Below are 25,971 nucleotides of genomic sequence, written 5' to 3' on the forward strand. Positions count from 1 at the left end.
GCATGCCTGTTTTGTTTGCTTATTTATTTTATACACCACAAATCAAGAAAAACCAATCAGAGTGGTGTATGTAATAAAACCAGTGTGTCATCATGAAATTGGATTTTTATGTATTTATTTATTTCTGCTTCTTACCTCCCTGCACAACAGGGTCCTAGTGTGGGTTGCAACGCTAACACATTACAATTATAAAACAAGTAAAATAAAATAAAAGAGTTATAGCCATAAAAGAAGTCTAAAAACAATTAAAAACAATTCCATATATAAAATAATACAAACATTTAAAAACAATTTCACTTACAAAGGCAGTTAAAAATAGTTCCAGTTTAAAACTCTTTCTGATTTTAAGCCATGAAAATCAGAGAAACGTAAGATCTGGGTCATAATAATAAATCATCACACTTCCTCTGTTTATATAGCAGCAGTAATGTATTGTCTAGTCAGAAAGAGGAAAGTGGCATGCATGTACTTCCTAGTCTAAGGGTGTGCTGTCTCTCCAGGGACCTGTTCTCCAGAGGTTTGGATGAGGGGTTTTGGGACTGGGAAGCAGCCTAAAAAACATGCCAATTGTACCTTTTTTAAAAAAAGTGCTTATTTGATTTTTACAGCTTTTTTAAAAATATAAATTTTCTGTAAGCCACCTTGACCATTGCATAATGGAAAGGCAGGACAGAATGTCTGTATTCTTGTCTGCACTCTGCCACTTTAATCTTGTAGAAGGGTTATGATAATCAGTAGCATAGAAAGAGGAGCAAAATGGTGCCAATGCGCAAATTGTTCCTTTAAGGCAGCCTTTCCCAACCCTGGGACCCCAGGTAATGCTGGACTACGTCTCCCATCAGCCTCAGTCAACGTGGGCCGATTTGTCAAGGATGATGGGAATGGAAGTCTAATGAACTGGGAAATAAAAACAAACATAAGTCATTGCTAAACAAATCTGAGGGGGCAATCCTCCGGGTATAGGGCAGTATATAAATTCAATAAATAATAATAATAGTCCAATGAGTACTGGACAAACTCAGTAGCTACACACAATGTAGAGCAATGGTTGGAAGATGAAAAATGGAATTGTGAGGTGGTGGTGGGAAAACAAGTATTGCTTGGAGGTAGGAGTCCCATATTTCAAAAAGTGAAAATTCAGGCAAGTTGTTGAACTTTTATTTTTATTTTTTTTGCGGTGGCGGCAGGGGGAAGGACTTGGTTTTTTTTGCAAAATCTCCAAAGAAAATGAAGTTTTTAACCTATTTTTTAAATGAAAATTGCCAAAAAACAACACTTCCAATATGGGCTGCCAAAGACCCCGGGTTTCCCTGGACATTTCAGATGCTTTTAGGAATGAGGATGCACTGCAATATTTTGTTGCAGTTTTCACTTGCCTTGTTCTCACCATAAAAATCCTGCTAATCTAGTGACTTAATAAAAACACATATTTACTGTAGTACAGTTAGGGGAAAAAAATCCATGTCAAATGAAGGTTATTTCAAAAGGCAAAACAAATAAATAAATCAGTTGCACATGTTATTGAACTTTAATCATCCTGGTTTGGATCGTATAGCTGCTTTTGGAATATATCTCATTTTAATAAACTGAAATATTTACAAATCCTTTGCCTGTTCAAAGGCCCCTCTTGTCTCTCCCCACAGTGTGAAACAATTAAACCGAAAGTCTTTAATTAACTACAATTTCCCATTTTATTTGAACCAAGGTTTGTTCTTATTAAGACATGATTCTTTGAACCAGGCCTATATATGACGCCTCTAGATTTATGCATTTACCTTCATAGATGTGCTTGCTATAATCTTCAAGTTGTTTGTTTACATGGTCCTGAGGCTGTAATCCAGATTTGTTAGCTCGAATCAACAACTTCATTTGGAGGTGGTTTATATAAGCAGGGGATACACGAATGATTTGGCCCCTGTTCCTACTTGCTTCTGTTCTGGAGTTTGTTTCCTGCGAATTGTGAGTAAGAAGGTAGTGCGGAAGTTATTCGTAGGGAAAACGTTGGATCTGCTGGAAATAAAGAGGGGTTATCAGTAATAGCCTGGAAGCTCTCCCCCGTATACATCCATAGGACACCATCTTGATGCATTGGTCCACTTCCGATGTAATGCTGAACCATGGCTTAGGGCTACATGCGCAAGCCACAGCCATGTGCTTCCTCCCACTCTGTGCCAGGGTCAGTCCAGTCATAGGGCAAAATGAAAAAATGGTCTCAAGCAATGGGCAGACGGAGTAGTAAATTTGTGGTCTCTCTGCTGGACCACTCCTCAAACTCCTGTTGCTGCCCATATGATGCTACTGCAGGGTTCTCCTCCTCCACCTGCCTCATTCTTAGAGCGGGATGAGGGAGGGCCAAAAATTCTAGTCACTGTGGCAAAGTAGTGGTGGTACAGGCAGTCTCCTGGCCACCTTGCCCAGGAGGTCTCACTCTGATGGAGGACCCGTTTGGCCTTTTTTCAGGCTGTGTACACATTTCCTCTGGCTCCAGTGCACTTATACCACTGATGCCTGAAGCAATGTACACCTGATGTTAGAAGACCCCACCCCCCCAAAGTTACATTTTCCAAAACTTTTTACAAATTTGCAGGGAACTTTGGGGACTAGAGGTCTTCCAACAACTCTCAGTACCTTTAACAAACTACAGCTTCCTGAATACTTTGGGCAAAGCCTTGACTGTTTTAAGTGGTATCACAGTGCTTCAAATTTATGGTATGAATGTGGTCATGGATTCTCTTCATGTCTTTTCGGATGAGAACTTATACCAAAGTTCTTAGTTTAAAAAAGGGAGAGAGTGGCAGAACATGTGTTTTCCATGCAGAAGGCCTCAAGTTCAATCCTTGGCATTGCCAGCTATGTTTGGGGCAGATGCGGGGGGGGGGGGGACATATTTTCCCCTTCCCTTCCCTTGGCCTGGCCCTCACATCCTCTCCAGCAGTGATGTGGGGCAGTGGAGGAGGAATTGGTTGGCACAATTTACCTCCCCCCCCAATGCCCCATCTAGAATTGTGGTTGGCCATCTCCACAAGGACAGCTGGCTACACGACTGGTTAGGAAGAATCCCTTTCTGAAACCCCAGATAAATGCTGCCAGTCAGTGCAGATAATACAGTGGTACCTTGGGTTAAGTACTTAATTCGTTCCAGAGGTCCGTTCTTAACCTGAAACTGTTCTTAACCTGAAGCACCACTTTAGCTAATGGGGCCTCCTGCTGCTGCTGTGCCGCCGGAGCACAATTTCTGTTCTCATCCTGAAGCAAAGTTCTTAACCTGAAGCACTATTTCTGGGTTAGCGGAGTCTGTAACCTGACGCGTATGTAACCCGAGGTACCACTGTACTGAGCTAGATAGATTAGTAGTTTGACTCAATATAAGGCAGTTTTCCACGTTCAATTAAACTGTATGCTGTTTACAAGGGAAGAGTGACTCCAAAATTAACATAATTAACATAATTAATTATGTTCGTTGTAAACAATTGAAACAGACAGAAACCAAAGTTAGACCATATATTTTATGTAAGGAAATCATTTGAATTTTAATAGTCTACCATATATTGCAGCTGCTTAAATGTATCGGTGCTGGTATTGAAGAAAGGGCAAAGGAATATTATCAATCAGCACAGCTGTTAGCATTAAAGTATTGATTTGATTTAATATTGTGGTTGATAAACAGCACTTCCTTATCATTGCATATAGTCAAGGGGCAGCTTCCAGCACATTGGTGCTGAATCCAGACATATGGGGTGGTATTCAACAAAGTTTTACTCACCGGTTGAAAGTAATAGACCTAATTTAGTCATGCTCATTAATTTCAATGGGTATACTCTGAGTAAAATTTACCACCTATAGACATCAGAATGTTGCCTTCTTCTCCTTCACTCTGCAGCCGTCAAAATCTTTTCTGGAGAGTTGGGTGACCCACTAGAGCAGATTTTTGGGGTACACAGGGGCTATAAGAGGGAGGGAAAGTGAAATCCTGCTGCATGAGTGGCGCTCCACTTGCTCAATGTTGGATTCTTCCTTTACCTACCAGGCAATCATATTTTTCATTTTTATATAAATCAAAAAGTATTTATTGAGAGCATCTCCTTTCAAGCTGATAAAAAGAATATAATGGGGGAAAGTCAATTTTCTTGGGCACATGTCTCATAGGAATGTATTTTATACTTGGGTCAAATCTTGAAAATGGGCCAACCTTCTGATTAGTAGTAGGAGCAATGTCAGAAGGTTTTCCTAGAATAACTTTTGCAACCAAAGTTTGCAGCGTAATAAGAATACCTCCTTACCTTAACTGTCAAGAAATGTGGGTTTACCTTCAATCATCCTTGCACTTAGGGTCTGCAAAAATGAGAGCAAAATCCAGCTTTCTCCTTGCGGAAGGGGATTCATATATGGTTGGTGTTCTTTTGGAGTAATAAGACTTTGCAACCAAACAGTGGAAGATATATGTCAGATGGCTCTCCAATAACATTAAGGCTGCTGATATATGGGATATTGAAGGCAGATTAAGTTGTTAATGTATATTAGTATATTCTTAATTTCCTTTTAATTGAAAAAGACATATTGACTTTAATTAGAACCATTTCACAGGAACTGTCAATTAGCACATGTCAAACTAGTTAATTCAGAACAGAATTCTTTTAATTAGGGTCTGCTTTCCTTTAACTGTGGGGCCAATGAAATCAGCCTTTCCCTATCAAGATTTTAAATGTCTCTAAGACATACAATACAAGTGTAGTCTCTTATCTATTATTAGAAGCCCATATGGACAACATTAAAATGATGATGCTGGCATTGTTCATAAAGCATAAATTGAAACCTCCATTATAACTGGGCTTCCCCCCTCCTTTTTTTTTTCCTTTTTGGAGCAGGGGAGAAAGAATAAAATAAAGTCAGAAGGCTTTAAACAAAGACTATTCCAAATATAAGGCTCTATCTTACTATGGAAATGCATGACTGTGTGAGATAGAAGATGTTCATGTTCATATTTATACTATGTCTGCTCATATAAATGAGTTCAAACAGCCTAAGGCATGTGAAATTGTCCAAGCAGCGAAGCAGTAAATTGAACCCCAATCAAGTAGAGAAACACACCCAGCACCTTCTTTTGGGAAGATGCACACATATCCACAATAACTGCATTATATTCATTTATTTCCAGGATATATATGCTACCTCTCAGTTCATGTTTTCCAAGGGTGACTCTCCTACATGATTTAAAACATTATATAAAGGTAAAGGGACCCCTGACCATTAGGTCCAGTCGTGACCAACTCTGGGGTTGCGTGCTCATCTCGCTCTATAGGCCGAGGGAGCTGGCGTTTGTTCACAGACAGCTTCCGGGTCATGTGGCCAGCTTGACTAAGCCGCTTCTGGTGAACCAGAGCAGCGCACGGAAACGGCGTTTACCTTCCTGCTGGAGCGGTACCTATTTATCTATTTGCACTTTGATGTGCTTTTGAACTGCTAGGTTGGCAGGAGCAGGGACCAAGCAACGGGAGCTCACCCCGTCACGGGGATTCGAACCACCGACCTTCTGATTGGCAAGCCCAAGAGGCTCAGTGATTTAACCCACAGCACCACTCACTAAAACAGCTGTCTGAAATAGTTTCTAGCAGGGGTAGCCAATGTGCTGCCCTCCAGATGTTGGTGACTACAGCTTCCACCATTCGTGACCTTTGGCCACGCTGGCGGGAGCTGATGGGAGCTATAGTCCAACACTATTTTTTTAGAAAAAGATGCGCCCACCTGAACTCACCACGAATGCCTCCCTCTTTCTCTTATAATGGCAATGGTGCCCACCTGACAGGTTATGGAATTAAGTTCTGGCTGAAACAAAACCCTGGTCCAAAACATCTGGAGGGCACTGTGGGCTAGATTCAGGTAACTGGTGTCACTAGTAGAAGCCCACACAATGTCTTCCATTCTCAATGAGGGTTTTCCCATCTCATCCCCCTGCACTCTTGACTGTATGAGAGAGAGAGAGAGAGAGAGAGAGAGAGAGAGAGAGAGAGAACCCCCAACATCCCCAAAAGGCAGCACTTTATCCCTGGATCGAGGACAAGTCAATCAACTTTGGGTTTTACTTTTTGAAATATGGCAACCCTATGAGAACCATACATGTGGGGAGGAGAGGGAAGATTGTTCTAATGGGCAAACAGAAATGCTTGCACTGGTGGAGCGCTACATGGAATTCCTCCCAAATTTGGGAGGGACTTCCACAAGCAGAGGGACAGCACCAAAAAAAAAAAAAAAAAAAAAAAAAGGATTTGTGCCCATCTATCTAATTGATCTTGCTGGCAGGCCTGTGAACAGAGCCTAAGGCCTGGGCAGGTTCCTGTAGTTGCAGGTGGTCCTTCAAATAACCAGTCCCAAACCAGATTGCATGCAGAAGTTTTAACAACTATTGCTGTTATGCAGATGGAAAATCCTTATAAAATGATGCCGTGTTCCTTTGAAACCTGGGGGTTTACGCATATGTAACTGAAGACGGTGTTGCAGGGAAGTAGGTATAGGATTACAACTTAAGTCTTTCCCATTGAAATGAACGGAAGTTAAAAATCCCAAACTTTGACATTCTTCTCAAAATAAAATAACAAAAAATGCAAAAAGAATTAACAAGAAATCCACACTTAGTTTTATCAAATGAAGCTTAGTTTTAATGTTTTCCTGACCTATATCAACTAAGGATTAGAGAGATTAGAGAGAGGAATACTTATTAGCTGAACTGTGGATTCCAAAGCGGATTACCTTGTAAGATATTGTATGTATCTTGGTACATTGTTTAACATATTATGGGACCGATTAACTGAACAATAACACCAGTATCATTTACCAAGAAAGAGTCTATGATAATATCCAAGTCTTTTGTACGCATGTTTGAGTGCTTAACATTTATGGACTATGAATCATTCTTTACTAAGTCAGTAACTGGGGTATTCACAATGTAAAAAGTCTAAATGAACCATTGATCAGGTTGCTAAGCATGTTGCATTTTTTCAAGTGACCAAGCATTTTGGTATAGAATTGACTTTTATGTAATAGTTTCTGTGAAGTACAATTACTGATTTCCTCAAAATATGAGTTTACATGACGTGATTAAACTTTTGCTTAGTAGCCTCTTAAAGTGCATAAAATGAATTCTACTCAAGCAAGAAATTTCAAGAGATCACTTCGACTTGATATTGCTATGTGTTGCTTTCTGTTCTATATGAAGGATGGCACAACACACATTCCCACCCTAAGTATGTTTACATAGCATCCATCTAAACGCAATGAAACATTTTCAGGTAAATATTCTTAGGGCTGCTGCCATAACTGCATTAACAGCCACAATCCTATACATGTCTACTCAGAAGTAAGCCTTATTGAGTTAAATGGGGCTTACTTCTAGGTAAGGGAAGTGAACAGACGGGAGTACGCCCCATGGAACTTAGAAGGATTTATCCCTAACATGTTTAGGATTTTAGTGCATTGCTTTCCATATCACTTTTACATTTTATAATGAAGCGTCATAAACCTTTACTTAGAATCTTAAATGCTTTAAGATAAATTAAAATGTTTCTATAAGCAGATCTAACACGCTGAATTGCATGATTCAATATCTCTTATGCCTTAGCTGTAATCCTTAAATATGCAACGTTTCTTTAACCATATTAGTAATTTTGAAAAGTAACTAACAAATCTCCATGATTGTTTTGTGAAATGTGGAGAAGATCCATTCCCACCCCCCACAGACACTTATTCCAGGGTGCTGCAAGAGTAAGCTCCACTTTGAATTAAGCACCAGGTGCCTGAGATCAATTTCAATCTAGCACTCAGAACACAGAGGCAGCAGTTGTTGGCAGTGGCGTAGCGTGGGTTGTCAGCACCTGGGGCAAGGCAAGTAATTTGCACCCCCTAACCTGTGGATTTGCACCCCCTAACCCGTGGATTTGTGCCTCCTAACCCTAACCCCCAGATGTTGCGCCCGGTGCGGCCGGCCCCCCCTGCACCCCCCACGCTACGTCACTGGTTGTTGGGTAAACTTTGGTCCACTAAAACTTTGTGCAGATGTACCCAGCCCAACATTTTAATAATTAAGTTTTCATACAGCACTGTCCTGAAGTGTTTGGAGTTTCACAAACATTAATTTAGCTATCCTTCCAACAACTTAGACATGTACCTTTTATTCTTATGTTAGATCTGTACTGGGAATTGACAAATATGGCTTGTCTTAATAAAGGTGTACCTCGGCTCCCTTGTGTCCTTGGCAAGCAGCTGTATCAGCACTCCCCATCCACTGTGCCCTTGAAAAGGAGATGTATTTCCTCCCCTGTCCCTTCACCTGGCTGCCCAGAACAGCGGAGGAGCAGCTCAGGGAGTGTGCAGATTGACAGGTGGGTTCCTAGCCGCTCCGAGCCAAAGTGGAGAGGTGTGATTTTTGTGCCCCCACAGGCCTGCACCCTTGGCAGGGGGCCATCCCAACCAACCCCTAGGTGTGCCCTTGCTTGCCTGTGACCAGCCAGAAAGCTTATTGGAGAGATGAGATTTGAATCAGGGCCACCACAGCTCATTCTCTTAACCAGTTTAGCTCCCAATTATCTTGTGTTCCCTGAATCCCTAAGGTCAATGCAAGCTAATTCCACACCTTAGCACATATTTGCAAATATGTACTTTTATGTAATTGATATTAGTACATGGTCAATCTAGCAACTCCTATTTATCATATTGATTAAGCGAACACATGCTGTCTCAATAGCAGGGCTAGAATGCATTTGTCTCATTGAACGCTTCCATGTATTCATAACTAAGTAGCCACTGCCATTTACATGTGTACACACCTCTAATGACTGTGCAATGAGCTCTGATTACAATAAAATTTGAGATGCACTGATAGCTCAATGTCTTTACAAAGCTTCAATTGCACTTGAACTGGAGCACAATTTTCACAATTATCTGTGCCACATCTTCCCTCTCCTTTGGGCTCCTTGATCTTCTCTACCAATTCTAACTTTTCTGCCAACTTTGGTTCATGAAAAGTTGACCCTCGAGGCATAACCATTTGAAAAATTGTGTTGAAATGCTACAAGATGCAATGGATTTCACCCCCATATGATATCAGTTTCCTGAAGAGGCTCTTAATAAAAATTGCATTTTTGCTAAGTGATTGGTCACATGAATCATGTACTGGCCGTGTATTGTTCATGAATCAAATTGAGAGCCATTTAAAAATGACTAGGCATTAGGGAAACCTAATAGCTTTTTAACAGATTATTTAAATGACTGGAGTGATGATTTCCAATCATTTTTATCCAAACAGCAGAGCTGCAGAAAGCTGGGGTGGAATTCTCTTCAGAAAGAAAGTAACTTCCCTATTAAATTCCTTTGTTGCTGGATTTAAAGTTTTGCAGAGAAAAAAAGAAGGAATTTCTCAGATATATATTCATATTTTGGCACCTGGAGCTTAGAAGTGTAATAGTTTGACCAAACCCAGATGAAAGAAATGGTGGCTTGAGGGATTCATTCCACTCTGAATCATAGCCAATAAAGCAGAAAAGTACTTTCTGAACCAGGACTTCATGCAGATTGTCCAGTTCAGAGACAGGTTTTTAAGACATCTCTGGCCTAACAATCTGGTATGTTGCCATGCATTTTGAGAGTGGTTTGACAGCATTCCAGCAACATATGTAGCTTTAATGGGAATTCTTTCATGCTGATCAGTAACTCTTCTAACACTTTGATTTATGGTATGTCAGTACTGCAAATACAGATGTTTGCATTGCACAATGATGGTTACACTCATGGACAATTCCTTGAATTTTTGCTCATATTAATTCCAATCCAATTTTGTTAATGATTACCTGATCTTTAATTACTCCCTTAATGTTCAGTGTGTTTTAGAATTAAAATTGATAACTTGCAGCCCAGTCCTATGCATAATTATTGGAAATAGGTTTCCTAAGCTCAGCGGGAATACTGCCATGAAAGTTTATATGGTAGTGCAACTGACATTTAACAATTTCCAAGAGTAGTTGTAGGAGGCATGACATTATGTGACCAAATGGACAATAAACCGCAAGACTTGACTACCTTATCCAAATCGTACTTTGTAAAGCTGGATCTTCCTTTCATTCCCGGATCAAGAAATCCACTGGACAGTGCTCTTGGAGCAGGCTGATCATGTAAATATGATTTGGATATATGTGTGCAAATCTGTTTCTCGTGCCTGGCAAATAAGGCAGTGTGGCCATTGCACCATACACTCTATGGCATTTGCTAGAAAGAAAGCATTAAATTCAAGATTGCACTGGACTTAGTGTCATTACGGTAGCCAAATGTCTGTGAGAATGATGTATAGAAATGCTGTTGGTGAGTCTTGACACGTCTCCACTTGCATCCACATTGTACTCTTAATTATTCTTGTGCAACACTGCTGGGTTTGGTTGGGAATTCTACTACAGAACAATTTGCAACAATAGCAGTATTAATCATTGTTGCTGGGCTAGTGCTAGTCCTGGAGTTGCATCTAGCAACAGAATGCCAAAAAGCTGTGTCACCAACACAGCATGATATAGGACTGTAGCCCAATTTCAGACAATCTGGCAAGTGTGTGCTAGAATCATAGATTCGTAGATTTGTAGAAAGCCTTAATTCAAATTCAGATGTTAGTTTTGCATTCCTGTCACCTTTGTTATGAGGAACATGTCTGAAAGAGTTAACGGATCCCATTTATCACTCTTTTTGCATGGAAAACTCAAAGGAAAGCATCAGTTTTAGCTAAATAATTTCCAGTAGGTAGAACTAATCTCTAGAGCTAGATTTTCCTAATGTTAATAGCACGTGCCGTGCTGCTGTTTTGGGGCACCTTTCAAGAGTCATTGATAAGCGATTTCCTTTTTTGCATCACCAGCAACAATGGTTCTGTTAGGAAAACAATTGAGACACTTCGATTTGGCACACTGGAAGCATGTGATGTGCAATCCGTAGATGCTAAATCTAAAATTTGCCAATAACTTCCTTGCTCTCCTGGTTATCAGTGGCAGTCCTTGGGGGGTCTCAAATTTCAGTAGTGCCCTGTGCAATGCCAAAATTTAGTGCCCCCACCTCTCATGCTCCATTCTAAAGCACAGTTGTGACACCCTCAAGGCTCCATGCCCAGTGCAGCTGAACCGGTTGTGCTACCCTAAATCCACCTCTGTGGTCATTTTGCCCCCTGCTACCCTTCTGTGTGCCCTGTTGGGGCACACAGAAGTAATACAAACTTTAGGTATGAGCAGCACTACAAGTGATGCCTAGTACCTCACCCCATTGCACCGTTTCAAACATGCTATTGATGCCAGTTCATGGTGCTTGCCCAGCATGTCGAAGGACTGTAGAGCTGGGCATCTATGCTTTGTACAGTGATTTGAATAAAAAGGAGGGCTATTTGCATACATTGGCCACAGTCCAGTTAAATGGTCTTCTGCCCATTGGGAGCCAGCATACTTGAATCTGTATCTGATTGCAGCTGTTGCTATCTATGTCAGCCTATATCGGACCAATAGTTCTCACATCTACACATGTATACTTAATATATTTGCGGCTCTTATTGCACTTTTGAAATTGCAGCTGGGATCTGAGAAGAGCTGGAGTAACACATATAGGGCTTTTGGTTCACATGATGGTCTTGGTATAATTAATCCTCAGGATTCTTACTGCTCATTGTAAAACAATGAAACAATCCCCCCAAACACAGTTTAAAGATTTCAAAACATATATTTTAAGGAGGTTACAAATCAGCACATTGTATTTTGCGGCAACGTCATAAAAATAAGCTAACATGATAACATCTAATGAGGGAAATGTTGCATGCAGATGTCTGCTTGCCTATTATCCTATAAAATGATTGTATATTTTATTTTTATGAGAAATTTCGCTGTAAACATTTAAGTAAAAACATTCATTTTGTTAAAAGTATAAACACAATAAGAGTGTAGTATATGAAAACCCTCTTTTAAAACCTGGTTTTTAATGCTTGAATAGTGGTTTTAAAATAACTAGCAGTGAAGATTTTAGCTGTTCTCACTTCTCATAAGTGATATTCTGTGATCAGAATTGCAACTCCTTGCATGATGCAAAACAGTGGGGTTTTATTTGCCTTTCTTTCTTGGCACTTTGACCACCAGTTTTACTTTTATTGTGGTGTGCTGAGAGCCAACCCTTCATATTCTCAAGTAAATACAAAGAGCAAAGGAAAGGAAAGGAAAGGAAAGGAAAGAGGACATATAATTTTTGTTGTCGCTGTTGTCATTGAGATTTTCATGGTGTCTATGCACATTGGGCACCATTTCATTTTTATTGCGCTGCACTGATAGGGTGTCACATACCATTAAGTTAATACCAAGTAAGTGAAAAAGAAGTAGAAAAGCAAAACTGATTTCCCTCCCTTCTACTATTACGGTTGTTGGACATTTGTGCATTTAATGTATACAACCTTTATGGGGAGGAAGGCTCAGCACCTCATAAAGAGTCTATGTTGGTTTATTTTGGTTGTGTTTCTCCATAAGCAAGCACAAGTACTTGCTATCTACGGGATGAAATTACTGGAGAGTTTATGAACAATTTGCAGATCTGAGGCGTATTGTATCCAGCTCTGTTCAGACAAAAATATCTCAGTCTATTTGAAATAGTATAGTTAGTCTGCACATCTGTCATAGGAGCCACTTCTGACAATTGTTTTCATACCTGGGGAAAGTGAGAGCTTCCCAACCTCTTTCCAGATATATGTATAGTCAGATGGACAGTAATTGGCTGTAGTCAGTGCTTTATTTCTAAAAAAATGTTTAGGGGTACCCTCATTTTCCTACTCACATTGAAATACTGTCACTCTCAATGAGGCCAAACTTAGATTCACAAAATGTTTAGGGGTATACATCCCCCTGCATTCCGCCAGAAGAAAAAGCATTGGCCATAGTGTATATTAGAAGTCCAGTTTCTCTTGAGGCATCCTCCTTCTTTAACATGTTTAAATTATTTGCACATCCATAGCCCAGTTCAAACATTGTTTAGTGGGGCAGAACTGAATTGTGCTTATGGGGGCTGCCCCTTAGTGCATTTACCATCACCTTTGAACAGAGTCAACATGCATACCACTTGTACATGGACAGACTTGTACACAACTCAAGTTGTGCTGAGTATGCATGGGGAGGAGTGCACGGGCAATTCTGCTCTCCCTGTCAATGTTGGGTCAACAGGGATATGTTGTCTAACACCAAACATCCCCTGAACTGACAGTGTGGAATATCCATACTATGCAGAACATGGAGATGTGGCCTACATCATCTCCTGATTTTTTCCTCCAGGTTAATATCCGAAAATGTTCACCAGCATTTTCAGAGGGAGAAACCTAAGTGTATGGCACACATACAAAAATGGAAATCATGCGATATAGTACAGCTTTTGGGGCGAGGTCAGAACTGGGGGTTAAACAGCCTCCTCCAATACTCTGTCAGGCTTTTGCTGTCAGGGTGGAAGTGAAGAGAAGTAATTGTGTGCTTTCCCATCCTTTTCTTATTATTATTCCTCCTCCCCCATTGGGAAAAAAACAGGAGGGAAATAAACTATGCCAGCACGAAGGCTGGCACCATTTAATTCCTGGTATCATTCAATTACCCATGTAGTTTGTTTAGTTCTTATATGGAATGGGGGCAGAAAAATGACTTGAGCTGGCCATGTGTGCATGCCTGTTGAACCCATTGCAAAACAGATAGATATATGTACACAATCATGCTGTTTTAATCCACTGATTCTTATATAAATATTGAACATTTGGTAGATTCTTATATAAATATGACACAATGTATCTCAGTATAGGAAGTGTTGCAAATTAGATCATAAACAAATTTGATTTAGCTGGCATTTACATATTTATACAGGCTGTGTGTTTGAGGCTTAGAAAAACTGACTTTTTCTAGTTGGAACCATAAGCTACTTGTGTGCAAGAACAAAAACCAGTTTTCAAAATGTTAGGTATTTTTTTTTTAAAGGAAGTGGTTATATCCACTCCTAAGGACAAAATCATTAACTGCTATGCCTGGGCTTTTCCATGTAATGAGCGTCTCTTTGAAACAACAAGCCCCCAAAATCCCTAACCCAAGACCACACGATGGCTGCTATGTTTTGAACCATCAGTCATTCTCTTGAATTTAGAATTGATGTCACCTGCTTGTTTATTCTCTTTCCTTATTCGCCTTAGGAAGAGGAGGGAGAAGATGAGAGAGTGCTAGCTAGAATGGGCAGAATAAGATTTCTTCTGGAAAGGAATTCTGGATTTGGAATACTGTGATAAAAATTAAATAACTGCAAAAGAAAATTCTCATTGATTCATCATAAAACAGAGAAGAGCCCTTCTAGATCAAAACCAAAGGACCATCTAGTCCAACAGCATCCTACTCATCATGGTGGCCAACCAGAAATTTCTTGGAAACCCAAAAGCAGGATATGAAGGTACCACTCTCCCGTTTTTTGTCTGAATCTTAGTGGTGGTTATTCTGAGACATATTGCCTCCGAACACAGAAGTTCCATTTAGCTGTCATAGCTAAGAGCTTAGCACCATATATCACTTCTAGATCATTTTCTGAGAAAATGCCTTTTACATAACAAAATAGAAGCACCTTAGGTTCCAAAGCTATATGGCATCCTAACATCTTTTCTGGTAGCTTGTATGGCTTTCCAACTTTTCCTTTCCAACACTAATTTGCACTTTTAGATTTCCATTTATGGTTAACAAAACATTGATGAGAAGAAAGACTGTTGTTAATATACATTTTAGCAAATCGTCTTCAGCTTTTAAAGAACAGGATTGTTTTTTTAAAAAAACACAACCTCTAATAAGTTTTTAGGAAAATAGACACAACAACAGAAGTTGAAGACAGCATGCCATCCTGGCATTCTGACCTCCCTTTGGGTTTCCTCTTTTGTGGCTTTAAGTGAGACCGATATTACTTGTCTAGAAACTTCCTGTGTTTCAGACTGCTTTCATTAATAATGTCATGAATCCCCTTGTGAAATTCAGAGAAAAAGCTTGCAACTGAACATGGTCTTGAACCAAACCAAGTATTTTCCTTTACATTAGTCAGAACAGAAAATATGATTCATATTGGATTCCTTTTATTTTAGGTGGGTTGCTTTAATCATTCATATGGTTATACCACATTCCCCTGCTCCTAAATTTACTAATAAAGTACAAAGTTTGAACACTACACATTTTGTCAGTAGGGTTTTTTAAACTTATTGTAATAAAGGGAATAATACCAGTGATCTACAAGCATTCCATAAATTTGCAGGTAAAGTTGATATTGCTTATTTTTTTCCCATCGAAACAAACCCTTCTACTACCAAATCACGACTTCAGGGGAAAATAACCAGATGTCTTCACTATGTGCCAACTGGGGGCATGAGAGAGAGAGAGAGAGAGAGAGAGAGAGAGAGAGAGAGATCCACCCCATCTGTATCTTGCAGTAAGAGTGAGTATTCAAGAGATAATCAGATTCAACAGCCCTGGCCATACTTTTTAAAGGAGGAAGTTTCAGAGACCTCCAAGTTCAATGCTGGGCAGATCATATTTGGGCAAGTTATATTTTAAACATATTTGGGTCAGGTCCTGGGTTTTATACTCCTCATGTGGCAGGAAGTGATGGTGGCTGATCTTAAAAGAAAATTATGGGAGCAAAAGCTGTTTTTGAAAGCTTCCACAGTTACAGTGGACATTTACTTCAATCTTGTTAAACATATTAATTGAGCTTCCACTGGAAGCTGTGCTCTAAAGTGGCTTACTGTTTCTTTTAAAAGAAATATTTCACCAAAGACTTAACTCCATGTAGACTATCGTTACCATTCAATTTATAATTTCATTTATCCCAAACGTGCAGAGACTGTCCTTCACACAGCTTAAGGAAGCTTGAAGCAGCATCTGCAGAGATACGTTTATTGTGAAACTGTAAAAGTCCTGAGCACTGCTCATTGAGCTCAGACAAACAGCTGAAAATACAGCCTGCCTTTGCAAACTTCAGTGTATGACATGGAGAGCTGGCAGACTGCCTGGTTTCTACTTAAAGGATTGTCATTCAGGGAAAAATAAATTTCTCTAACTAGACAAAAGTCAATGTTTTCATGTTTTACTGCAATCAGACTGATACGGCTGATAATTTAGTCTCAACACTTATAATATCTGCGGCTAATCAGTTACCTCAATCAATCATAACTACAGGATTCCTCTATTTTTTGAGTCTGTATAAATATGACTAAGATGTTTAACATTTCAGATCCCCCTCCCACTAATATTTTATGACATTTTATTGAGCAACAGAGAGCTTTTGCATGTATTAGCAGATCCATTTGGAAACTGCCTTTTTTAAATACAAAATTACAACAAGCCTGAATGTAATCAGAAGTGCAAACCTTTCTTTTAACATTCCATTCCATTCTATTTTAATTTTATGTATATCTTCTAGTCTGTTCGCCTGTCAAGGAGATGTGGAAATGTGCTGGCATTCCAGCTGAAGACATCATTATGAGTGAGAAAATGCTCAAGGCCTTTTTTCAAAGTGGGTGCTGAAAGAGGCGCTTTCCTTTTTTGACTCCAGGGGATGCTGATAGCTACCCCGGCAGACAGGTATTGTGGGGTCAGAGGTTAGCAATGGTGTGTGTGTGTGTATGCATGCTTGTGTGCACCCTCAGGATTTTATCGGAAGACAGGTAAGCAAATTTAATAAATATATTAATAAGGATGCGCCGCACAAAAGGAAGACATTGACAACAAAGGAAAAGCAACCTGCAAAGAGTGAATCAATTCTGGGCAGCCCAGCGCTTGGCAGAAGTGATTTTAATATCTGACAGGTTGAGTTCCCTAATCTTTGCTATTGATATTGACGGGAAGCTTCATATGGTTTTAGAGATTTGTATCTATTAAGACATGCTGCGGTGTTCCTACAACATGGGAACAAGTTTGCTGGAGATCACTGTTCTTCTTTCTCTGTGATAAAAATTGATATGAACTGTTTTAAACTGCTAGCAGATAATTACTCTGAACACTCAATAAGGAAAGCTATATCTTTAGAGCCTTCCTTTATCTTAAAAAAAAAAAAAAATCCACTCCCCCCCTCTTTTGTTTCTTTGATTACTTGGAGCCTTGTAATCAAACTAAGCTTAGTTTCAGGACCCTTGGGGCAGTATCTCTTAGTTCCCTGTCAAGCTGCGTTGCAAAACAATCAATCTTGCTCTTGCACTCTCTTGGCGGAAGTGCCAGGACACGAAGAGTGCAATGCTTTGCTCTTGCCGTGAAGCCTCAATGACAAAAGTTTTTATAAGAAGCTGACTGTATTTAGGGTTATGAATATGCAATGACTCTCATTAGTATTGAAGCACAGGAGCAGGGGCTGACATCCCCCCGCCACTTTGAGCTGCTGCAGAATTGTCTAATGAATTGTCTTGCTCTTTCCCTTGCACAGGCTTTTTCTGTTGTGGCTCCCAGTTCCAAGGGGAGTTGCCCAGTTTGAGAATACTATTGACTGCAGAAATTAATTGCCAAGAACTGCTCTTGATTTTGCTAAACAATCTTGAGACAGTGTTCAAATTGTCAAAACAGAAAGCCATTCAACTCTACACGGGATAAAATCAACACGAGGGAGGGGACCTATGTGCCAATTAATGTGGACACACACTTTGTCCATGTGCACGTATGTATAGTACCAAATGTTGCATGTGCGTCTACGATAACACGTGCATGAACATACCAGGATGCCAGACTGAAACTGGGTCAAACCAAGTCATAGATATCTGACATTCTATTGGTTTGGCACTTTGTCTTCTCAGTAGAACAAAGAGGGATGACTGAAGGATCTCAGAATGAAAGCTATTCACATAGCACAAAGCTATTTTGTGAACCTTTTAGGACTCTTTCTCACACTCCCTCGCTTTCCATCAGAGCCCCCACCAAACATTTTGTGGTTCATGCATACACCGTCTACCATGAATGCGATGCTGATAATAATGTTTCTAATAACAGATTAAGATATCCATCTGGAGGCGTACTATATGAGATGCTGATAAACATGCTTGCCTACATGCCTCTGCCATGTTATAGTTCACACTTTAAAAACAACAACAACACCATAAAGGGAATTTGGTGCTCCTTTGCAAATTGCAAAAGATAGGAATGAAGGGAATCTGATAAAGCTCTTTCAAAGAGGCATAAGTAGGCTGAAAAGACATACATATAGATGGCTTCATACACTTAGTTCATTTAATTTATATTAAAAGCAGCTGCACTGAAAGGAGAAAAAAGTTGTTAATGTTTGATCAATTTTGGGGGACGCTGACCACCTCCACCTGTGTCCAGATTCATGTTTCCATCTTCTGTGGAATCTCTCTATAGGAGTACAGTGTAAGAATAAATGCAGTTCTGACAAAAGTAGCGCAAGTATCATACATCAAACACTTGTTACCTCTCTTGGCCTTAGTGATTGCACATGACTAAGAACAAGTCAGTGATAAAATCTGAAGAAAGATGAAACCAATCTGGGCCTTTTTAAAGACCATCAATCACTCTGTGCAACCATGATATTATTAGCTCAAGTAAGCCTTGTTCTCCCATTTAATGGACATCATAAACCCCCCATCCTCTTCCTATCCTGAGACCAATGCTACCATGGGAAATCATTTTTATGGGCAATATCTTAGTAGAGAACCAATCAGATCTAATCACATAACAAGCTACTGAATTATTCAACATTCTCCCTAAATTTGCATTCTAGCTCTTCTTTACTGTCAGCCCATACTTCTAAAAATATGTGGATTTTATTTTTAAAAAAACAGCCCACAATATTATATTAAGAAGTCAATGCTATGTGAGGATTTAAAAAATAATAATAATCTGTGCATCTTCTGGTTATCATTGGTTTCTACTGATTTCTACCACATGTGAATTGCCATGTAAGAATATTTCATTCTTGTTTTTTTTGCCCTTCAAAATTACATCGCCACTAAATCCTAACCACTCCCAGCTGTAAAAACAGCAGGCCCAAGGACAGAAAAAGTGAAACAATGGTTTTGGAAAACATAAAATGTTTGACTGTACTAAGCAAATAATAACTGGTACATCTCATTGATGTTGTTACGAACTCTGGAATTGTATTATAGGAAAATATTTCAGTTTTAATTGCAAATCTGGATAGAGATGATTTGGGGTCTGTAATTAGCACATAAATTCCAGAGTTTGTGACTGCCGTGAAAACACACAGTATTTATGGAATGATTATTTAAATATAATTCAGTGTTTCTTGCTTTCAGCAAATACTGCAAAATCTGATTTAATAAAGAGAAAATGGTTAGTTCATGGATTTCTAACATCACACCATCAGCTCATTCCACCTACTACAGATTTCAATCTGTGTTGTTTGGAACTTTGTTTCCATTGCAAAGTTTCTGCACCAGCATAAAAAGTAGAAATGCATTTCTGTAAAAAGATTAAGAGTGTGGCAATGCTGCAAATGTTGTACATGTGCAAAGCCATAACAGGAGTTCAAGGGATGGGTCATGCACCCGCCAATCCCATAATTAATTGTTTAAAAGAGAACCTCTATTACTTCAGTAAGATAATTGGCTCTCACTCATCAGTGGCAACTGGTTTTTCAGGGCTACCTGAAATTGCCAGGTACTCTCTGGGATCAGAGTCTGGATGAAATTAGCATACCAGCAACATGTTGAGATAAAGTAGGTCATCCCATCCTGAATGTGATCAGTGGCATATCCCTTATGCCCTCTCCCACACTTCATTACATATTTGTACTTGTGTGTAAAGTTTAGCACACTTTGCACACCTGTCATGATTTTCAAGAAATTAGTTATGAACTGACACTAGAATTAGAGCATTTACTTCATGGAACAATGCTTTGATTGTATATTGGAAGTTTTTTTGTTTGTTTGTTTTAAATAAATAAAAGCCAACATGTACATTCAGGTCTGAATTAAATGATATGGCTGCTCTTTTCAGAACCATCGGTTGGATCCAGACCAAGGCTGTGATCCTAAAACAGCTTGCCTGGGAGTAAGCCCCATAGAACTCAATGAAATTTATTGTACTTAGTTCCCAGTTTAATTAATAGGATGTTTAGCTTTAATCCAATTTCAGTGGGAGCAATGTGCAATTAAGTTATTCCTCATCCAACTCCATATTTTTGGGCAACATTCCTATTACATTTCCCCATAGGCCACCTTCTCTTTTTCACATATTGGGACAGGTACCTGTATGGGCATGCTGTCTCTTCTTCACATATGTCGCTGTATAAAGAAGTTGGCGATTTTGCTGCTTCAACTGAGCAGCTGATTGATACTTTATACATGATTTCCCCACACAGCATGAAACACGCCAGCCATTTGTATTTCACAGCAAAATGTACACAATTGTAAACCTATCAATAAAGTGTAAACTACAAAGAATTTTGAAAGCACCATATATATGCAAGGGTATGTACGATCACCATATTTTGGGAGTACCAAAATTACCGTATTTTTCATCTATAAGACACCCCCATGTATAAGACATCCCCTAGTTTTGGGGACTCAGATTTAAGAAAATAGGGGGAGATAGCCCAGAGTATAAGACGCCCCCTAATTTTTGACATTATTTTTTAGGGAAAAAACCCTAGTCTTATACACAGAAAAATACGGTATATGGAATCAGCATCAATGAGGCCTATTACATAGCATACCAGTGATATCATAGATGGTTTCATTCCATTTCTTAGCTGAGCACGGAGGACCACTGGATGTGTGAACAGGCATACAGAAAGTGAGTATGTCAGGGAGAAGAGAGAACAATCCCCTGAAACGCAACTTTTCTACATGCAGTCTCCCCCTCCCCCAAGAATGGAACATTCAGACATGCAATACCCATACTCCACCCACCCATGCTTGTATACTTGCTATCTGAAGTGAGAGTCCAGGGAAAAGTTTTAGCATTTGAATGTGAATAAACTGTCCCGCACACTGGCTCCCAGAAGCATTTGCTGCAGGACTGCATCACTCAGCACTTTGAGAAACAGGTGGCTACATCTTAGGAAATGACATCCTCTCTTTTTGTCCCTCTGATGTTCAGTGCAAGGGCACACCATCCAGCCCTGCTGTCAATTTCGAATTTAGACGTGAATTGTGATATCGATGTCATGGTGCACATGCTTTGAGAAAGTAGTTATGAAGAATAATAGAGAGATTCAGTGGGAAGCCACTGAAAGCTGTAATTTAAGGTTCCAGAAACCTCAGTGTTACGATTACCATTAAAATTTACAGTGACAGAAGCCCAATTACATATGGTTATTTTCTTTTCTTAAATCAAACCATATTTCTGCCGTACATGAAAGATTCATTTCCTCCTACCAATCACTGTCACGGGAACCTATCTTTGTAGCTTCTGGTGTCAGAAGAGATGGGTTAGCCTTATCCCTCTGACAATGAAAGGATCAATGGGGGTAGCAAAGCTGGGAGCCTCTTTGGAGCCAGCAGAGGAGTCTGATTTGCATGATAATCAGCAGTGGATCCGCTCAGTGCAAGCCTCCACACTTAGCAAAGTGCAGCTCAAACTTTAATAGCAGCAGTGAAACCGAAGGGAAGTGGGAGCTTTGACGCGAACTCCAGAAAAGCTGGCAGGTAAACCTGAAAAGTCTAGTGAAACAGCTCCAGCAGCAGCTCTAATGACCAGGCAGGATAAAAGAGGCTGGAGATACTCTTTGAAAAAGGCTGCCAGCTCAGGCCCATTTGTTTGTTCAGTTGAATTGGGTTAGCTTAACCAACTTACTGACCAACACATTTATTATAATTAATATTGTTGGTTAGTATATCATTTCCATCTATCTTTTGAGGGATATCTATTTACACAGAATTGCACCTTCTTCTGCCCGGGGCTAATGCAGTTCTACACATGCAATATTCCTTGGTGAGTTAATCTGTGGATCCAGTGACATGCGGATCTCATTTATTCTGTATGTATCCTCCTCTTTCTCCCAGGAGCCTGAGAGTTTCAGTGGCACTGCCCTTCCCCCACCCCATTTCCTCTTCACAACAAACCTATAAAGTAGATCAGGTGGAGATATCTAGAATGGTTTATGGCCAGCCAATGAGTATCGTGCATGAAGAAGATTTTTAAACTATTCTTACACTTTTGGGTTGCATTCAGCTATGTCACTGCGTAAGCGGAATGAACCCTGCTCATATAACTGAGCCTTCTCTTCCCCTCCTCCTGCCACACCCCCTGCACCTCCCCAATTTGCTCTGGGTTTCCCCCCAGTGCCCCAGAACAGATTTTGACACAGCATGGGGGATGCCCAGGGGAGGGAGAGGATGTTCCTCTGGCTACTTAGGGGTGTGGCATATAGAGGAAAGGCATTGTGATGAATCATAGAAAGAGGGACATTAATATAGAAGCTTATTATAGAAGGGATGATTGAGCTTTTCCAAACAAATGATTCTCAGCATCTGGCTACTGTAGTGCAATCTAGATGAGTCTTTCCTTGAACGATTTAGGACCACAGGGGTGGAACAGTTGTGCCCCAAACCTCCTAATGTTTAGGATACAACTGCTCCCCTCCTGTGGTCAGTTTCCAGTTCAGCCACCATTTTCACACTTCTTTCCATTTCATTCCTATTTCTCTACTGCTATAGTCTCAGATATAATTCAAAAGTCTGGCTTGGAGTCTAAGTACCTTTTCTAATCTGCTACATCATAGTCAAGAAAATGCTTACTGATCCAAACACGACTGAGGTCCCTGCACCCCGAAATCTCATTTGAGGGGCTGTCACATAGAAAAGTGCAAAGACTTGTTCTCTGCTTCCCTCAAGAGCAGGAATGCAATTCTATATGTTGTTGGACTACAGTTCCCATTGTCCCTGACCATTGCCATGATGGCTGGGGCTGATGGGAGTTGTAGTCCAAAACATCTGGAGGGCAACAGGCTCATGATGGTTTATGTAGAATATATCAAAGAAGATTAAGTGAGCATAAAGCATATCAACAGGCCAATTAAGATCCAAATGTAGCTTGATAGCTAATGCTAGGAAGTACATAGCTAGCAACTCTCCTGCAACCATTACACCTAGACTCAAGAGTCCAGAACCCCCTCACAGTTCCTTTGGCAGCTGTTCCCTTATAAAGGCTCCTAGGTGGAAGAGTGTGGGACATGGCAGGTGGAAGCAGCTGTGCCTTGATGGCAAACAGTCTTCCCTCCCTTGTTTCAAGTGCTTTGAGTATCACTTGTTGAAAAGCTAAAGGACAGAAGCAGAGTTGGTTATATCTTTAGCTTGCCACCAAGAACAACTGCAGCCAAAGCCAATGAACTGCCATTAGATCCTGTAGTCTTCTAGGTGTTGCTGGGCTCCATCTTCTCTCAGCCATAGCCAGCATAACCAACTGTCAGGCATGATGGAAGCTGTAGTCCAACAACAACTGAAGGACCATAGGTTTTCCACCCTTCATATACAGATATATATATTTGATTTTTTCATATAACTATATCATCAAAGTCCCCAGAGCAAGATGAAGGCTGCATGAACTCAGAAGGCATACACAAGTAGCAGAATGATGCTCTGTCATTGCCCTTTGATTTTTCCATAAAGTGAATGGAATTCTAATTAAGTGCATGGTGGAGTTCATGCACCCTCATGTTGACTGCTCAAATTCTGTGCAAAGCTATAATGTGTATACGAGCCATAGGTGAGGATAAACAGGAATATTTACAGAGGTCAATTCCTGAAGTCACTTTGTGACTTATGTAAAATCTATTTTTTTTAACTTCAGTGTGGAAAGCTCATATCTTTACAGACAGCAGTATTATGAACAATAAAACAGTCCTAACAACCAAACAGCACCTGTAAATGAACGGCATTTACACAGTTCTTTTGAACTCAAGCTTAGATGCTATCAATCTTATAAAGCACAGAGCTGTTAATTCAATGTTTAACTAACCTTACTTTCATCTTCTCATAGTCTTTCCTTGTGCTAGTCTATTCATTGTGTAGTAAATAATAAAGACTACTGAGCAATGACTACAACCCATCTTCCCCATAATGACATGTTTATGGGGTTTGTCAAAACTCATAATCTGAGTCGCCTGGACGGAATGACTTGAGGAGGAGGTGGGGTGCAGGCACTCATGCCACAGGAAATAAATGCCTGATGGTTGCTTTCCAACAGAAGAACTGTGAGCCTTGTGGAAACTTTCACGGAGGCTGTTTCTCTGGAGGCAGGAAGAACACCCTCAAGTGAAAAACAGAAACATTTGCAGCGGTCAGATCACACCTCCTTCTATGCTAAAGGCATCAAAGTTCCATAATAACTAGGAAATGTTTTTTTTAAGAGCCAAAAAGTATTTGGGACAAGATTTTTGGATTCATCCTGGCAGTAGACTTGAAAGAACTCCACACCAGCTGTTTCCTGTTGTTTCGAAGCACAGGGTCTGATACTGGCCTTTACTCATCTACATAGCTAATAAGTGTGGACTATGTAGTCCATGTGGCTGGTTTCCCACATAATCTGCATGAAAGTTTCAAAGGAAAGAGGTATCTTCCTTTACCTGGGTTGTCTTCCATCATCTCAGTTGTATGCTACTCTGCTGTCCAAACGGCAGAGTGAAAGGTACTTTGGACAGGCTACCAAATTATTATGGTTATATATTGCATTTTAATTTCACTGTTCCTCCAAAAAGCTCAAGGTGATATCTTTATTGATACATCAACCTTTTCCATAATAAACTGTTGTTGCTGTTTCACAGGTGAGATTCAGATGCAGACCAGGTTGAGCAGTTAAAGTGGATTTGGCACACTTGAGCTTCCATAATCGGCTTCCAATTTTGGAGGGACTTTTTGTGGTAAGGAGAGTGATGGGAAATGCATTGGAAAGCATACAATAGAACTGGCTTGATGTGAAGCCATATAACATGTGCCACCCCATCCCCCGGCTCAAATACAAATGAATGCTCAGCAAACAGTTGATCAAGATGAGTTCTCACTAAACAGGTCATCTGGATACAACCCAAGTGCCAGGCAAGCATGCTGAGGAAGTGAAATCTGGAGAAGGATCTCTGAATATTATCTTAATCTATGGACAGGTTTCTGCTGGAGATGGTGGTCCTCAGCTAGCACTTTGGAAAAAAGCTAGGTGCTAGTAAAAAGTTTTAAAAACCTTGTCATGATATGTTCGCAGTCATCAGATCCAGTAAACAATATGAATAATCTGGCCATGGCATCCAGTATCAGTTGTAGCTTCCAGATGCTGTTCAAGGCTGGCCCCACAGCCAACCCAAGAGTGGAAATGACAGGTAAGGGGTTCACAAGATCCCAGATTGCCTCATTCAGGGTTTAATGACATTGCCTCATTCAGGGTTTAATGACAGGGTTCTGCACCATTTAAAGTTTCTGAGTGGTTTTCAATGCCAGTCCCTCATAGAGAGTGTTGTTAGATGTAGAGGAATTAAAAGTACCAGGCATGTTTTTCATTCCCCCTGTATCAATGACACATCTGAAGCCACAGAAACTGTAATCCTATTAAATTAAACATATGTATTACATGTTCATTTGAAAATTCTTATGTTTGATTTTATTAAATGTTCAGCACTGGATTTAAGCCCCATTCCCATAAATTAATGGGAGTTGGGGCTGCCAACTTAATAAATTATTTTAATCAATTAACTGTCTGGCTTTTAAGTGATTGTTCCAAACTCTGAGAGAAGGTGCTCTTGTGAGGTTCCTGAAGGAAGATCAAGTACAATTTCAAATGATCTGCTAGCTTTGGATGACAACCAGAAGCAAAAATGTTCTTTAAGACCTTCAAATTTGGCAAAGGGAGGCAGCTTATTTCAGCAATTGCATGTGAATTCAGGCACACATCCTACTGAATGCAGCAGGGTTTACTACCATGTAAGTAGTAATGAAGCTGAATGTTGGAAAATTCAGGCAAGTAAAGGAAAGGG

General features: G+C 40.0%; 2 long non-coding RNA genes across 5 annotated transcripts in view; one reads left to right on the forward strand and one right to left on the reverse strand.

Moving 5' to 3' along the window:
• Positions 1-25,686, forward strand: part of LOC114606288 (uncharacterized) — an 86,265-nt gene extending 60,579 nt beyond the window's left edge. For all 4 annotated transcript variants that reach the window (XR_013394647.1, XR_013394648.1, XR_013394649.1 and 1 more), the window contains 4 exons: positions 8,219-8,372; positions 14,210-14,460; positions 15,369-15,480; positions 16,468-25,686. This is a non-coding gene — a long non-coding RNA (uncharacterized LOC114606288). The remainder of the gene's footprint in view (positions 1-8,218; positions 8,373-14,209; positions 14,461-15,368; positions 15,481-16,467) is intronic.
• LOC144329206 (uncharacterized) lies at positions 584-2,452 on the reverse strand. The gene is made up of 2 exons (XR_013394653.1): positions 1,776-2,452; positions 584-897 (listed from the first exon to the last, which is right to left on the reverse strand). It is a non-coding gene; the product is annotated as an uncharacterized LOC144329206 (long non-coding RNA).
• Positions 25,687-25,971: the final 285 nt, after the last annotated feature.

The sequence above is a fragment of the Podarcis muralis genome, chromosome 11, assembly GCF_964188315.1.
Source record: "Podarcis muralis chromosome 11, rPodMur119.hap1.1, whole genome shotgun sequence".
Classification (NCBI taxonomy): domain Eukaryota; kingdom Metazoa; phylum Chordata; class Lepidosauria; order Squamata; family Lacertidae; genus Podarcis; species Podarcis muralis.